The sequence below is a fragment of the Balaenoptera borealis genome (genome assembly GCF_965194805.1).
Source record: "Balaenoptera borealis genome assembly, chromosome: 3".
Classification (NCBI taxonomy): domain Eukaryota; kingdom Metazoa; phylum Chordata; class Mammalia; order Artiodactyla; family Balaenopteridae; genus Balaenoptera; species Balaenoptera borealis.
The window spans coordinates 115836242-115853160 of NC_138866.1; the positions used below are offsets into that span (position 1 = coordinate 115836242).

At 41.5% G+C, this 16919-nt stretch overlaps 1 protein-coding gene across 1 annotated transcript in view; it reads left to right on the forward strand.

Annotated features, from left to right (window-relative positions):
* The window catches only part of PIAS1 (protein inhibitor of activated STAT 1), a 222524-nt gene that overhangs the window by 56993 nt on the left and 148612 nt on the right, over positions 1–16919 (forward strand). The gene's annotated exons all lie outside the window — the stretch shown is intronic.

Here is a 16919-nt window from a genome sequence, read left to right on the forward strand (position 1 = left end):
GTGTTTCCTCTTTTATTACTTCTATAGGTTGTGAGTTAGGATAATAAAGTCAAGATAAAATCACCCCAAGCCATTTGTAGCTCTGGGAAGCTGGCACAGGGCTGTCAGAAGCTGGCTGGGTGGCATCAAGAGGAGGAAATGTTCTTCCATGTTGCCAGCCGTATCAGGACTCCTAACAGCTTCTTGCCAAAATTTTAGGAAAATGGTGATATAGTCCCTGGAGCTATCCTGTATGTTTCTATAGGTGGGGAATCTTTCAACAAGTATTCTGACTATGAATACCTCTCATGTTTTTTCATTGGATTAAGTCTGTAATTTGAGCTCCATATTGTAAAATACTGACATAGAAATATTAATCACTGTTCAGAGTTGTGGTATCATTGTCATCACCACCAGCCACTCATACTAATTTAGGGTATGGAATCCTTTTCAGGATATGCTCATGAAAGAATAATTGGAGGCTTTTTTTTTTTAACGACAAAAATGTTCTTTTGAGGGGGATGAGAAGCAGGGAGAATGGAAAGAGCTTATGAAAAGCTGGTAGGTAATCACAATTCTATTCTTTTAAATATTTCTATCTCTTCTGTATCTCTTTGATGCCAATTCAGATAAGAACTGAATTCAGATAATTCAATGTATTTGTACATGTGTGTTGTTTTTCTTGTTTGGTAGAGGAGTTTGTCTATCGGGCCTGGACAAACTGAATCTCAAATTCTTGTTTAAGTGTTGAAAAGATGTAGCCATAAGCATGTCTTTCTCCAGCCAATCAATTGATCATCAATCAGCTATGCCTACTGAGCACGGACTACGTGCCCAGACCTGTGTTTGGAAGAATACAGAGAGGAATAGGGCACGGTTTCTCTCTTCTCTAAATGAGTTTATAGTCTAGTCAGATAGTCCTGGGTTCAAATCCTAGGCCTGTAATTTAGTAGCAAAGTGTAACTTTAGCAAGTGATGTTGTAATTCTGAGCTTTTGTTTCTGTCAAAATGGGGATAATGATAACACCTATCTCACAGGGCTGCTGCAGCAGTTGAAGGAAAGAGTGGGAATCTTGTGCAGGGTGCATCTACAAATGTTGGCTTTCTTCCCCTTCCCTTAGTCTTTGGCCTGGAGAAGCTCCAGTGGAAAGGGTCCTAGGGCCCTATGTGAAAGTCCTATTCTCAAGGCCAAGAGCCATTACCTCCATGGTCACATGAAAGGAGGACCATGGTGGCTGGCTTGAAACAAAGGCTGTCAACTGGCTGCCTGAGGGCCAAAGCCAAGCTTAGGCATTTCTAATGTGTCCTATGTGATGTGAAAAAAAAAAAAGAAATTGAATCCTTTGCAAATGTTTAAATATCAGAAGATATCCATAAAATCCGGAATTTGGGGATTCTCTTGAAAATCAGAAGATTCTGGCCTTTGACACTGAGATGGAACTGACCAGAAGCCACCTTCTTTGAATGGGTCAAGTATTCTCCTGGTTGCTTTTGGCTTCCCACAGGGAGATGAGCTATGGTGAAAGGACACCATTTAATTCAGATCCAGTCAGAATTCAAAGCTTAAGTGAAAGAACCAAGCCAAGAGTGATAAGCTAGGGCAGCAGAAGCCCTAAGAAGATGCCCCGGAAGAGTAAAGGCTTAGTTCATTCATTCATTCATTCACTCACTCATTCATTCAACAAATATTATTACTGAGCACTTTGGTGTACAAGTTGGCTACAAAAGAAAGAACATTTATTGAGAAGCTACTATGTGTCAGGCCCTAACATGCACTGGACAGCCCCCCACAACAAAAAATTATCCAGTCCAATATATCAACAGTGTCAAGGTTGAGAAACCCTGAATTATAGGCATTAATATGGATGAATCTCACAAATACAATGTTGAGTGCAGAAAGCATGTTGCAGAAGAATATATACAGAATAATACTATTTTTTTTAAAGTTCAAAGGCAAGAAAACAAACAGAGGGGCTTCCCTGGTGGCGCAGTGGTTGAGAATCTGCCTGCCAATGCAGGGGACACGTGTTCGAGCCCTGGTCTGGGAAGATCCCACATGCCGCGGAGCGGCTGGGCCCGTGAGCCACAACTACTGAGCCTGTGCGTCTGGAGCCTGTGCTCCGCCACAAGAGAGGCCGCGATGGTGAGAGGCCCGCGCACCGCGATGAAGAGTGGCCCCCGCTTGCCACAACTAGAGGAAGCCCTCGCACAGAAACGAAGACCCAACACAGCCAAAAATAAATAAATAAATAAATTTATAAAAAAAAAAGAAAACAAACAGAATACGTTGTATAAGAATTCACACATATATAGTAAAATTATACTGAAAACAAGAGAAATAACAACAACAACAACAAAATCAGTTTCCCTGGTGGGGAAACTGGGGGATGGGCTTGGGAAGGCATATACAAGAAGATGCAGCGCTATCGGGATTTATAATTCTTAAAGTGGGAGATGGGTTCATGGTTATTATTTTTATGCTTCATAACTTAACGTATACATTACATATATTCTTTTATAAGTATCAAATACTTCAAAAATAAATTAATCTATTTAAAAGTATATTTTAGTTTATTTTTGAAAGAATATACACTGTTCTGTTTACAGTGGTATGTCTGGGGACCAAGTTGATGGGGGACTTTCTCTTTCATTTCGAAATTGGTTTTATCTTTCATGATGTATATGCAAATGTTTGTACTGGGAAGAAAACAATAAGGAAACAAACAAGGAACAACTATATTAGAGTCTCTTCACTCACAAGTGCCATGTTTTAAAACTTCAGATATACCTAAATGCAAATATTACCACCATAATTCATCAAATCTAAAATACCTCAGTTATAAGATACAACCATCATTTTATGTATCACTAAGAATGAACAAAAAAATGCTGCCAAATAAATACACAGTACTTTCTTATCACTTAGACTTTTCATTTTATTTTATTTTACTGAAGTATAGCTGATTTACAATGTTAATTTCTACTGTACAGCAAGGTGATTCAGTTATATACATTCTTTTTCATATTCTTGTCCATTAGGGTTTATCACAGGATATTGAATATAGTTCCCTGTGCTATATAGCAGGACCTTGTTGTTTATCCATTCTATATATAATAGTTTGCATCTACTAATCCCAAACTCCCAATCCATCCCTCCCCCTGTCCCTTGGCAACCACAAATCTGTTTTCTATGTCTGTGAGTCTGTTTCCGTTCCATAGATAAGTTCATATGTGTCATATTTTATACGTTGTTTGTCTTTAATTTTTCCATAAGGTACGAACAGTTGCATATTTTTAGGGCTGCTTGTATAATACATATTGAAACATTTCTTTAACAGGTACTATAAAAGCATTTATCGGTACTTGGTGGGAACATATTTGTAGTGTAGAAGTAATTGCACATTTTAAAATTTGCAGGTCGTGGCCCTGTTTGCTAATATTTAAGAAGCATGGTATACTTTTGACTTCCATTTGTACATGGTTATTATAAGTATTCATGTATCAGAAACAGACCATTATAAACCAGTCTTTTAACATTTCTGATAGCTAAATTCTATCAGTGGCTTTCAATTAGATATCCTAAAATGAGAAATTCTTTATTTTAGCCTAGAAACTAAACCTTTGTTTTTTCTAACTCAGTAATTTAAATTATGATAAATTGGCCTGTTGAAATTTACCCTTAGAACTCTGACCTACCTTAAAAAGCAGAGTTCTGAGAGGTTCCATATGTGTCATATTTTAGATTCCACATATAAGTGATATCATATGGTATTTGTCTTTCTCTGTCTGACTTACTTCACTTAGTGTGATAATCTTTAGGCCCATCCATGTTGCTGCAAATGGCATAATTTCATTCCTTTTTATGGCTGAGTAATAGTCCATTGTATATATGTACCACATCTTCTTTATGCATTCATCTGCTGATGGACATTTAGGTTGTTTCCGTGTCTTGGCTACTGTGAATAGTGCTGCTATGAACATAGGGGTGCATGAGTCTTTTTGAATTATAGTTTTGTCTGGAAATACACCCAGGGGTGGAATTATTGGATCATATGGCAACTCTATTTTTAGTTTTTTGAGGAACCTCCATACTGTTCTCCATAGTGGCTGAACCAACTTACATTCCCCCCAACAGTGTAGGCGGTTTCCCTTTTCTCCACATTCTCTCCAGCATTTGTTATTTGTAGACTTTTTGATGATGGCCATTCTGACCCGTGTGAGATGGTACCTCACTGCAGTTTGGATTTGCCTTCCTCTAATAATTAACGATGCTGAGCGTCTTTTCATGTGCCTATTGGCCATCTGTATTAGACTTCTCATTTTATACTTATTGAAAGAGCTCTCTCAGACTCATTTAGACATTTGCTTTTATTACATAGCATTCATGTGCAAAAAGGGAAATATAGACAAATAAATTGGCTAAGGTATTCCTGAAATATCTTCACATTCCAAGGCCAATTCTCCTAGGTCACTTTTCAGCTGAGAGTATTCGAAGTCTGTTTTCGACACAATATTGTCCTCTCTGCCACCAAGAGCATTAGTGATGCAATGTATCCTCAAGGAGTACTCTGTAATTGTTTCTGACAAACCCCTGCCTTCCATTCTGTTAGCTGATCTTACCAGATGTCAACAGAGGTTTTCAAACAACAAGCAGGACTCATGGTCCTTCCCCAAATGTTTTCTAAATGGTTTGTTGACAGAGACATTGGCAGTTTGCAGCAGTCTACTCAGGTCACAAGCAGTCTACTCAGGTCACAATAACCAAGTTCACATATGTATCGGTGGTGCCAACTGTGCCATGACCCCAAACTGGCCAAAAGCCAGATGCCATTGATTGCTATAGATGTCTCAATTTCAGGGATGTTATAATGTGAAAATGATGTACGTATCAGAATTGATGAATTACAGAACAAATGTCACCTCCCCCCAAATGCATTTGTGCCCCAAAGTAGAAAATAATAAAGTAAAAATGAGGTAGAGGGTAGAGAACTGCAGGCAGGTCACAGGCCTTCAGGGTCTCGTAAAAACAGGGGTGTAGGGACTTCCCCAGTGGTCCAGTGGTTAAGACTCAGCATTTGCACTGCAGGGGCGGGGAACTAAGATCTCCCTGCGCGGCCAGAAAACAAAAAACAGGGGTGTAACAAGAACTAGTGTTGGAAATATCGTATATTAACACATATATGTAGAATCTAGAAAAATGGTACAGATGAACCGGTTTGCAAGGCAGAAATAGAGACACAGATGCAGAGAACAAATGTATGGACACCAAGGGGGGGAAAGGGGGGAGGTGTGATGAATTGGGATTGACATATATACAATAATATGTATAAAATAGATAACTAGTAAGAACCTGCTGTATAAAAAATAAATTAAATTAAATTAAAAAGAAAAAGAACTAGTGTTGGGAGTAGTTCTCCCCAGGTACAGGCAATAAAGGGGTGGGGTCTCCCTAGAGGACTTAAAAACAAAGATAACCAAAACTTCAGTTATGAAATCTGCCAACCCTAGGAGTCTTCTATGGTCCCTTCCAGGGACTCTGTCTTCAAATTTCCCTGTAGTTCCCCAAATCCCTCCTCTAGGCCGTAATCCTTTGAGTTATGACTTTTTTTTTTTTTGGCTGCATTGGGTCTTCGTTGCTGCGTGCGGGCTTTCTTCTAGTTGTGGTGAGCAGGGGCTACTCTTTGTTGCGGTGCGCGGGCTTCTCATTGTGGTGGCTTCTCTTGTTGCAGAGCACAGGCTCTAGGCCTGCGGGCTTCAGTAGTTGTGGCACACAGGCTCAGTAGTTGTGGCACATGGGCTTAGTTGCTCCGCAGCATGTGGGATCTTCCCGGACCAGGGCTCGAACCGGTGTCCCCTGCATTGGCAGGCAGATTCTTAACCGCTGCGCCACTAGGGAAGCCTGAATTATGACTTATTGTTTTCTCAATTTCTTTTCTGTAGTCCAGCTGTTACAGAGTGTGGTTCGTGGACCCTTGTTGATCCCAAGACCATTCCAGGGGGTCTGTCAAGAACTATTTTCATAATAATACGAAGATGTTAATTGGCTTTTTTCCCAAGGTTAACATTTGCACTGATGGTGCAAAAGCAATGATGTGATGGTACAAAAGCAGTGATGGGCACAGTTGCTGGCACCCTAGCATGAAGTAAGGCAGTGGCACCAAAGTGTACTGGTAGACGTTGTATTTTTTCACCACTTTGCACTCTCAGTTTGAAAAAAAAAGAAAAGCGGGATTCACTCAAGAGTGTCCTTAATGAAGCAGTAAAAGAATTACTTTTATTAAATCTTGACCCTTTAGTACCTGTCTTTTTAATACTATCCTGTATGATGAAATGGAAAGTACAAGTAAAGCACTTCTACTAGATACTGAAGAACAATGGTTGTCTCAAGGAGAAGTGCAATTGTTCTGAGATGCAGACTGAATTCCCTGTTTTTTTCCTGAAACACCGTTTTTACTTAAAGAAGACTGACAAAAACTGACAAGGGTGGTTATTGAAACTTGAATATTTGGTAGACATTCTCTTAAATATAAACAAAGTAAGCCAGTCACCTTAAGGAAAGCAACTGATAGCATTTGTTGCCAATGATAAAATTCAGGTTTTTAACCAAAAACTAGAAGTTTGGAAAACCTGTATTTGCCATTGAGAACTTGACAGCTTACCAATACTGAAAGACTTTTCTGATGAGATTAGTGGCAATATTAATAAACGTGATTTTTTTTTATATTATACAATGAACTATGTCAACATTTGGAAGTTCTGTATAACTCAGTGAGCCAATACTTTCTAAATGACCAAAACATAATGTTACAAAATCACACACAAGTAAAATGATCCATTCAAAGTACATGGATTTTAATATAACAGAGTGGGAAAGGTTCGTGATGTGGTTTCATAATCCACATTGAAACTGACCTTTAAGAAACTTATTTGATTTAATAAAGTTAAACTTAATGAGTTTTAGAGTGGTAGCAAAGAGGAATATTCACAATTATCTGAAAAGGCTTTTAAAATACTCCTCCCTTCTCCATCTACATATCTGTGTGAGGCTAGGTTTTCTACATGTACTTCAACCAAAACAACATATCACAGATTGAATGCAAAAGCAGATATGAGAATCCAGCTGTCTTCTGTTAGCCAAACATCAAAGGAATTTGCAATGCCACTCTTCTCACCATTTTTTGTGTGGAAAATATAGCTATTTTTCATAAACGATATTATTTATGTCAACATGTAACGTGAGTTTATTGTTATTTTCAAAAGAATAAAATGATATTTTAAAATGTCCTCATTTTTAATTTTTAATACTGTAGATAGTGACAGATACAGCCCACATAAACAAAAGTTCTTAGGATCCTTGATAATTTTTAAGAGGGTAAAGCAATCCTAAGACCAAATGATTTGAGAACAGTTGCCCTAGTCTAAGACATCTATTTTCTTTATCTCCTGTCCCATTTTGGTCTCTGGAAGAGTTGCATTTTTTGAGTGCCTACTATGGGCAAACACTCATAAGTAGGATGACAGAGTTATGAAATTCACAGGACTTGGCATCTCATCCTATAACTCCTGGTCTCTGCTTTCAGCAAATGTTTACGTAGATTTTCTCCAAGTTATTTTCTTCCTCCTCCTTTCTTTGTATTCACTCATTCATTTAGTAAACATTATAGAACACCCTTTAATAATAAACAAAATTAACTAATTGTTATCAAACTCTTACTTGACCCAGACACTATACTTCATACAGTTATTTCATTTAGCCCCTTAACAACCCTGTGAGGCAGATATTTTACAGGTATTTCCCATTTTACAGGTAAAAAACTAAAGGTTAAATGAATGAAGTGAATTGATCAAGGGTGTGCAGGAAGTAAATGACGGAGTCAAGATGTGACCCCAGGCCTGGTGAGCTGCAGACCTGGTGGGTTTAGCCTCTATCTTACACTGACCTAAAATTGTGCTTGGGAGGGATATGAATACATTGATGAGATTTAGTCTCTGTTGTTTAGGAGCTTACAGACTAGTAGCGAAGATTAAACACTTTTGCAAACATTTGGTATTTTAAAATTTATTTCTGTCCTGTCTTTTTCAAGGAAAAAAAAATTTTTTTAAAGACCTTTGGTGGTTTATATTCGTTTACTGCCTGATTCTCTCAAGTGTTTGGGAACATTAATAATCCCACGCTGAGGACTGACCATGTACTTAGCAGAGCGTTGGAGAAAGAGGAAAAAAAAAAAAGCAAAACTGGACTTCCACTCCAAGAGCTCACTGATTAGTGTGTATTATGGGGAGGTTGGGGGGTTGGTGGAAAGGCTCACAAATAGCTACAATACTGGGGAGAATCAGACAAGTTCAGTAAAAAAGGTACACCATCTGAGGTGGTGACAGAGATTACTGGATGGAGAGAATACGTCTGACTGGGGCAACTAGGCAAAGCTTCTGAGAAGAGGTGGCTTCTGAAGGGTAGGATGAAGTGAGGCAGGAAGAGATGATAGGAAATGGGAAACCTAGGTGGGCAGAAGGATCCGTGCAATTGTCAAAGCTTGGCTCCTCTGGAAGCAGACACCGAGACAGAGTGCATTAGAGTCAACATCCATAGAAGAAAGTGAGAGGAAGCAGGAAGGACAGAGGAGGAAGTGGAATTGCAATGCAAGCTTGGCAAAGCCTCAGCCAGCTGGGTGGGGAATTCTGCCAGGAACAGTGCCTGGCAGCGTTATCCCAGGTCAGGTTAATGGCCAGGACTATGGACCCACCACCTCACTTGGTCTCACTGTAGGGCAGCTATAGGCTGCCCTGGGGCGTGACCACTGGTGAGGTGACCCTGAAGCTGAGGTCAAGTTGCTGAGTGAAAGTGACCTGATCAGAGCACTCCTTTGGGAAGGATAGCCCTGTGGTGGCTTACCAGGCAGATTCAAAGCCAAAGGTGTAAATTCATCCTTGGGTTGTTTGTCCAGCTCCTCTTCTCTGGTAATGGCCCCACCTCTTCCTCTTGGCAACGGTGCTCAATCATAGACAGTCTTTGTCGCAGTTGGATGCTGTCCCCAGAACACAACTGAGTGATTCCAGGACAGAGGTCTGACCCAGGGGACTAATCAGAGTCCCTTGCATGGGAATTTGGTATTGAGCCTGGAAGATTCTCATCCCTGTCCGGTGTGGTCTCTTGGAAGCTGATGTAAAACTTCGGTGTGTGGGTCAATGGCCATGATTTCCACCATGAGGTCTGAGGAACGGGAGAAAGATGCATAGACTAAAATTACCAAGAAGTGCACAGAAAGTGGCAGCAAACGAGCCTTGGTGACTTTTCTTGTCCCTAACTCTAGTTTTCTTTTCTTTTTTTTTTTTTTTGAGGTTCTGTAGGTCATCCCTGTAATCTTTTATATATATAAATTTATTTATTTTATTTATTTATTTTTGGCTGTGTTGGGTCTTCGTTGCTGTGCGTGGGCTTTCTCTAGTTGTGGCAAGCGGGGGCTACTCTTCATTGCGGTGAGTGGGCTTCTCGTTGTGGTGGCTTCTCTTGTTGCGGAGCACGGGCTCTAGGCGCGGGCTTCAGTAGTTGTGGCACGTGGGTTCAGTAGTTGTGGCTCGCGGGCTCTAGAACACAGGCTCAGTAGTTGTGGCACACAGGCTTAGTTGCTCCGTGGCATGTGGGATCTTCCCGGACCAGGGCTCAAACCTGTGTCCCCTGCATTGGCAGGATTCTTAACCACTGCGCCACCAGGGAAGCCCCATCCCTGTAATCTTTAATGAATCTTCCTTTCCAGTCCTTTTTCTTTTCTTTTCTAAAAAATCAGTCCATTTCCATGTCACAAAAAGTCCTAACAGGGAGACCAGGTTGGAACAATTAGACTAAGAATCCATGAGAATCTTAACAAGGGGGCCAGTGATGGGAGTGGAAGGAGGATTGATTAAAGAAACATTTAGTTTGGCAGCAAATGGAAGGTGGAGGGGGACAAAAAAGAGAGAAAAGAGGAGGAGTTTTGGTGCCTTTGTGACAGGGAGGATTGCAGTCCCAGAATAGGGACATCAAGAAGGGGAGCTGGCCTGAAGTGGGGCAGGGTATGGGGATGCCAGTGTGGCTTGTGCTGGCAGGTGCTCTATGAGTGCCTCACTTCACTCTGGTCTTCCTCCTGTCTGAACACAACACTTCTAAATAACCTTCCTACCGGCCCTCTACTCTACCCACTCCCCCACTTTTCATAATTCCATTCTTGTATATCTAATCATCCCGCCCTAGATAAAATCCTATAGCCCTTGCCACCTGAGTCTTCAATTCCATTTATTCATTTAATTATTTATGCCTATAACATTCAACAATAATTTGTAGAATAACCACTGTGTGCTAGATACTGGGATACAAAGATGATGAAAGAAGCATCCCTGGATCACAGTCTAACAGGACAAATAAACCAGCTACAGTAGAGTGACACACGAAGACAGAAACGTATACAAATCATTAACGTACAGATTCATGAATTTTTCACAGAGCAAACACATCCATGTAACCAAGAACTCAAATCAAGAAACAGAACCAGATCAGCGTCCCAGAAGACCCTTTTGGTCACCACCACTTTGCAAGGACTCAAGTGCATTTGCAAAAGTCCTCTCTAGCAGCAGCTCAAAAGCTGGGTCCGTCATGGAAGCAACCTAAGTGTCCATCGACAGATGAATGGATAAAGAAGATGTGGCACATATATACAATGGAATATTACTCAGCCATAAGAAGAAATGAAATTGAGTTATTTGTAGTGAGGTGGCTGGACCTAGAGTCTGTCATACAGAGTGAAGTAAGTCAGAAAGAGAAAAACAAATACCGTATGCTAACACATATATATGGAATCTAAAAAAAAAAAAAAAAAAAAAGGTCATGAAGAACCTAGGGGTAAGATGGGAATAAAGACGCAGACCTACTAGAGAAGGGACTTGAGGATATGGGGAGGGGGAAGGGTAAGCTGGGACAAAGTGAGAGAGTGGCCTGGACATATATACACTACCAAATGTAAAATAGATAGCTAGTGAGAAACAGCCGCATAGCACAGGGAGATCAGCTCGGTGCTTTGTGACCACCTAGAGGGGTGGCATACGGAGGGAGACGCAAGAGGGAAGAGATATGGGGACATATGTATATGTATAACTGATTCACTTTGTTATAAAGCAGAAACTAACGCACCATTGTAAAGCAATTATACTCCAATAAAGATGTTAAAAAAAACAAACAAACAACAAAACAAAACAAAACAAAAAGCTGGGTCCGAGGGGTTGAAACTGAAGACGGAGAAATTTGTTAGAGGGCGAAAGCAATGGTACATACAAGAGATGGTGAGGCCTGACTTAGGGTGGTGATGTTGGAAAGGAGAGAAAAGGTTCGATTTAAAGAGCTGTGACTGTAATGGAATTGACAATATCCTCTCTGCAGGAATTCACAATATGTATTTACTTCTGAGGCAATTGTGATCTGACCCTAAGAATTTCCAATGACTTCCCTTATAATTTGAAAGTACCCAGGACCTGCTTAAGAATAAGCAAATGCCTCCACCCTGGAAGTTACATCTCAATGCATTGTGGCTTATAAAGGAAGGGAGTGCTTTGGTCCACTTCCTGGATTATTTAAAAACAACAAAGGGCTTCCCTGGTGGTGCAGTGGTTAAGAATCCGCCTGCCAATGCAGGGGACACGGGTTTGAGCCCTGGTCCGGGAAGATCCCACATGCCGCGGAGCAACTAAGCCCATGCACCACAACTACTCAGCCTGCGCTCTAGAGCCCGTGAGCCACAACTACTGAACCCACGTGCCACAACTACTGAGGCCCGCGCCTAGAGCCCGTGCTCCTCAACAAGAGGAGCCACTGCAATGAGAAGCCTGCGCACCGCAACGAAGAGTAGCCCCTGCTCACTACTACTAGAGAAAGCCCACATGCAGCAACGAAGACCCAACACAGCCAAAAATAAATAAATAAATAAAATATAATTAATTAATCAAACAACAACAACAAAAACCAAACCGGACCTTGTCAAAAGAAACTAAAGATACTTCCTTAGTATCTTCAGCCTGGAAGAGTTTTTTGCAGGTTGGAACTGCTCACTGAGGCACACTGGCAGAGCTATGGGGCACAGACTCTAGCCTGTTAATTTTACAAACACCCACACAATATTATAGGGGAAATTTTTTTTTAAAGCAATAAAAAAAAAAAACCAAATAATTGCCGTACATGTTTCTGCAATCCTGACACAGTAATAACTTGCCTATAAACACCTTCCTTGAAGAGTTGGTTAATAGGATGCATAATACATGGCAAAGGAAATCGTTTATCACACAAAGGCTTTAAAAATGGGCCATTGATTCTTCTTGTGAGGCCGTGATGATTCTAGAAGATTGGAGAGAGTAAAGTGACAACTTTCTAAAGATGTAAGGTGGAGTAGGTTTATATGAGATAGAATTGTTCCCTGACTGTGGTTGTCTCATCAGCAAAATGAAGGTATTGGGCAAGACCTGTGGGTTTCTGATTTTGACCTGAGGAGGTGGGTCCGTGGGTCTCTCTCTCTCTCCCTCTCTCTCTCTCTCTCTCTCTCTCTCTCTCTCTCTCTCTCTCGGCACCACCATCTCCTTTGCTTTAACTAGAGCTTCTCTGTTCTCACCTATTTAAGTATCGTTTCCATGTAAGATTTTGTTTGAAGAGGGATTACAGAACTAAAATAGAGTTCGAAAACCACTGGTTAGATGCACTCCAAGGTTCCTTATAGCTCTAAAATTCTAGGAATTTAGAATCCATCTAACATATGCCTGACTTGTGAAAGGCTCTGAAGGAAAACACAATTCCTGTCCATAAATATTCACTAGCACAAGGCCTGCCTGTGAGTACTTGGGAGGTGAAGCAACATGTGTAGTGTTAATGATAGTAACGTGATGGGGCCTAAGATGGAGGTATGTATCAAGTGTTTGTGAGATGCTTTTGGAAGACTTTTCGAGAAGATGGCATAGAACTGAGTGTTAAGTTAAGAAAAGGAGCTCATCAGGTATAGAAAGGGGGAGGGGAGGTATTAGAGGCAGAGACCAGCATAAGCAAAGTTATGGAGACCACAAGAGGGTGCATGGTTGGCGAACTACAGGTAACTCATTACGTTCCCTGTGTACCCAGGGAGAGTGGCTGGAAGTGGCCAAAAAGGTGCTGAGGGACCAGTTGAATAGAGTAGAGGCACTCCTCCCAAACTCCCAGCTCTTTTTGGGCTGATGCTAGATTCTGCAAGAATGTGACCAACAATAGGTTGGTTAATCATTGATGAACCACTCCTTCCTTCTATTGTTTTGCAACTCCACAGGGTTAAGTAAAAGAGATATGTGTTGATGAGACAATGGGTGAGTGCACAACAAAAGCCTAGAAAAGGGAGAGTCATAACTTCCTGCCGTGGTGGTGTTGGTCCCACACTCTTTTTTTTTTCTTTAATAAATTTACTTATTTATTTATTTTTGGCTGTGTTGGGTCTTCGCTGCTGTGCGCTTTGGCTGTGTGCGCTTCGTTGCTTCGTTACTTTCTCTAGTTGCAGTGAGGGAGGGCTACTCTGCGTTGTGGTGCGCGGGCTTCTCATTGCAGTGGCTTCTCTTGTTGGGGAGCACGGGCTCTAGGTGCATGGGCTTCAGTAGTTGTGGCGCATGGGCTCAGTAGTTGTGGTTCACGGGCTCTAGAGTGCAGGCTCAGTAGTTGTGGCACACAGGCTTAGTTGCTCCGCAGCATGTTGGATCTTCCCAGACCAGGGCTCAAACCCGTGTCCCCCGCATTGGCAGGCGGATTCTTAACCACTGCGCCACCAGGAAAGTCCAGCCCCACATTCTTTCTGGGCCCAGGTATGTGACCTGCTCAGACCAGGCCAGGGCCAGGATTCTCCTCTATGCCAAGTGGATTGCTTCATCCTGCCAGGCCAGGTACCCTTCAGCAAACAGGACTTTGTGCTGAACTCTGAAATTAGTTTCTCTGGGAGAAGGAAGTCTTCCAGGGTTGAGGAGGCAATCAATTTCCCCAAGACAGGCAAGGGACAGAGTGTTCTGGAATAGGGGTTTCATGGGTGGTGAACTCCTGAGCAACCACTGGCACACAGTACCCCAGATTGAGGGTGGCCCAGAAAAGCCAGACCCTAGACACTGGGGCCTGGAAGTCTGGGTGAAAGATCTTTGTGACCTGCTTGACTCAAAGGGGATGGAATTGGCTCTTAAGCTGGGTAAATAGCATGTCAGCAGTGAGTGACCAAGATGGACCTAGAAGGACCACACTTTCTGGCTTGTTGGGGCCTCCTGGGATTCTTGTATAATTCTAGGAAAGAAGATAGTCAATAATAAGCCACTCTTCTGGAAAATGGATGCTCAAAATCAATTTAGTTTGATTGAGAAAGATAACGAGATGCGATGTTTCTTGCATCCAAATATTGTGGTGCAACTGCTTGCCACTCTAATGGCTTTTCAGTGTGTGTTAAGACACGACCAGACCTGTATTTGGGAAAGATCACTCTGGTAAGTGCAAGAGGAGGTTCTAGAGGAGGACGGATTGACTAGGGGGGACCGGTCAAGAAGCAACTATGGTAGTCCAGGTGAGGGAGTGACAGAGCAAGGAGAGTAGAAATGGAGATTTGCAGTGGAATTGAAAGACGTTTTGGAGGCAGAATTGACTGGTCTTTGGCAGCCAATTTAAAATAATAAATGCTAAGAGGGAGTCGGTAAGGTTGACACTAAAGCAGTGGTTTGCAACTTGGCTGAACATCAGAATCACTTGGCAATCTTTTAAGCCTCCCCGCCCCCAATGCCCAAGCCACACCTCAGACCAATTAAGTCTGCATTGCTGCCTGTGGGACTCAGGTGCAGGTATTTTTGAATGTAGCCAAGGCTGGGAGCCACTGCACTCAGAGTTCCACCTTGGTAAACAGAGTGAATTGGGATGGTATTAAATGAGACAGGAAACAAATAGTTCTTTGTGGTTAGGGTGTAAAATAGGTGAAGAGGGGGGAGGAAGAGCAAGTTCAGGCAGAAAATAATGAGTTTGGTTTTGGATGTGCTAACTGCAATTAATGACCTGATGTCCCAGAGGAGATGGTTGGGAGCTTGAGCTTGGGGTTGGGGGAAGAGGGCTTGGAAAGGGTGGGGCATCACTTCTTTTGAAAGAAGGATGGGTAAAAATTTAGAAGCTTCCAAAGGGAATGAGAAAGTTCTGACTTAGAAAGAACAACAACAAAAGAATGTATGTGTCATGTCAAGCACTAGCAGTAAAGAGTTAGGTGAGATTACTCTGTATTAGCTATTATATTAACCCAGTATTAAACCTGTATGTGAACTTGACCAACAAACATTCATCTTAATCAGTGGTATGCTAGAGCCAGCTTGTACAAGTTTGCAAAAGCAGATGGTCAGATTTACAGGAATTTCAGTTATTAAACAGCCATTATTAAAATTAAATCACGTAAACTGGAATATATTAAATACATTCTGTTTAAAACAAAAGTGATAAATACTTATTCAATACTCATCACTTCCTAATTATTTTACTACGTGTTACTATTAGCAATGCTCTTGAGGTAATTTACATCCTTTGTATGTGTATTGTAGAAATACTACATAATAGTATGCTGCTCTAACTCTGTGTGTGCTGACTTCACATAGATAGCTTGAAACTGGCCATGAATGGAACATTTACACCTTGGAAATTGGCAAATGCTACAAATTAGGGCTTACCCCTCCCACCTCCCCACAAACAAAGCCCGTTAAGCATTTACCAGCAAATCACTAATCTCAATTCATTCCACAAGAATTTCTTGACAGCGACCTAGCACCATTGTATTGTATGTGCTCAAATTCCTATTGCAGTTTATACTTACCACAAAATTGCCTGTGTATTAGTTTTGAATCTTCTGACCAATAGATTAAGCCAAATTGGTAGTAGAATAAATGTAATTGGTAATTACAAATCAGTAATAGAAACCAAATTGTGCCAACTTAAGCAAAAAGGGATCTATTATGAGGATACAGAAGAGTCTCATGGAATCCCAATAAGTAGCCAAGTTTCAGAAAAGAACATGGAATGTTATCAGAAGTTTCTCTCTCATTTTTCATCCTCTCCTTCTTTCCTTTTTTCTGACTGCATTTTGGCTCTCTTTGTTCTACAGGCCATGTGGCAGAAGTCGCCACTCCCAGATCCTGAGTTTGTAAGTCCTGTCTATAAACCAGTCCCACTGAAAATGGAATCTCTTTGTCTTGGTTCTAGATTCCCAGGGAAGGCAATTCTTGGCTCAGCTTGCTCCAGATACCCAGCCCTGGACCCATAAAAGTTTTTTCTTCTATAAGACAAAGCTGAGGGAGATATGGAAGCCAGACAGGGAAAAAAACTCTGTAACTCTATGTCCATTTTTTTCCTTAGGAGTAAATGCATCATTTGTACTCTGAGTTCACTGGGTGTTGCAAAAGACAGCTCTCCGGAGACTAGCCATCCAAAACTTTATAGAAGACCTCATTGTTCTCACTCCAACTTAAGATAAAACCAGGATATCACATACCTGTGTCATCTCTGCAGAGAGATAAACAGCTCCAGAGGGCATCAGGCAAACAAAATAAGTTAGACTAAGTGGCAGTTTGTGACTTTAATGGCCCAGCTGCTTGGCATGGTGTTATGGGAGACATTTTCATCTGGTTCTGTTTGCGGTAAGACTGAATTTTCCCCCATCATTCATTGTGAAATGTCTGTGGCTGCTCAGTCTAGTCAATATTTAGGGCAGTTGTTGGTTTAGGGCTTGGCTGACTTCTTAGTTCATTAACTTCTCATTGACCAGTTCAGGTACAGAAGACAGGAGCACACATCTGTGGACTTGAGCAGAAGCCAAGGTTAAGATGGGAATGGTGGGGCTTCCCTGGTGGCACAGTGGTTGAGAGTCCGCCTGCCAATGCAGGGGACACGGGTTCGAGCCCTGGTCTGGGAA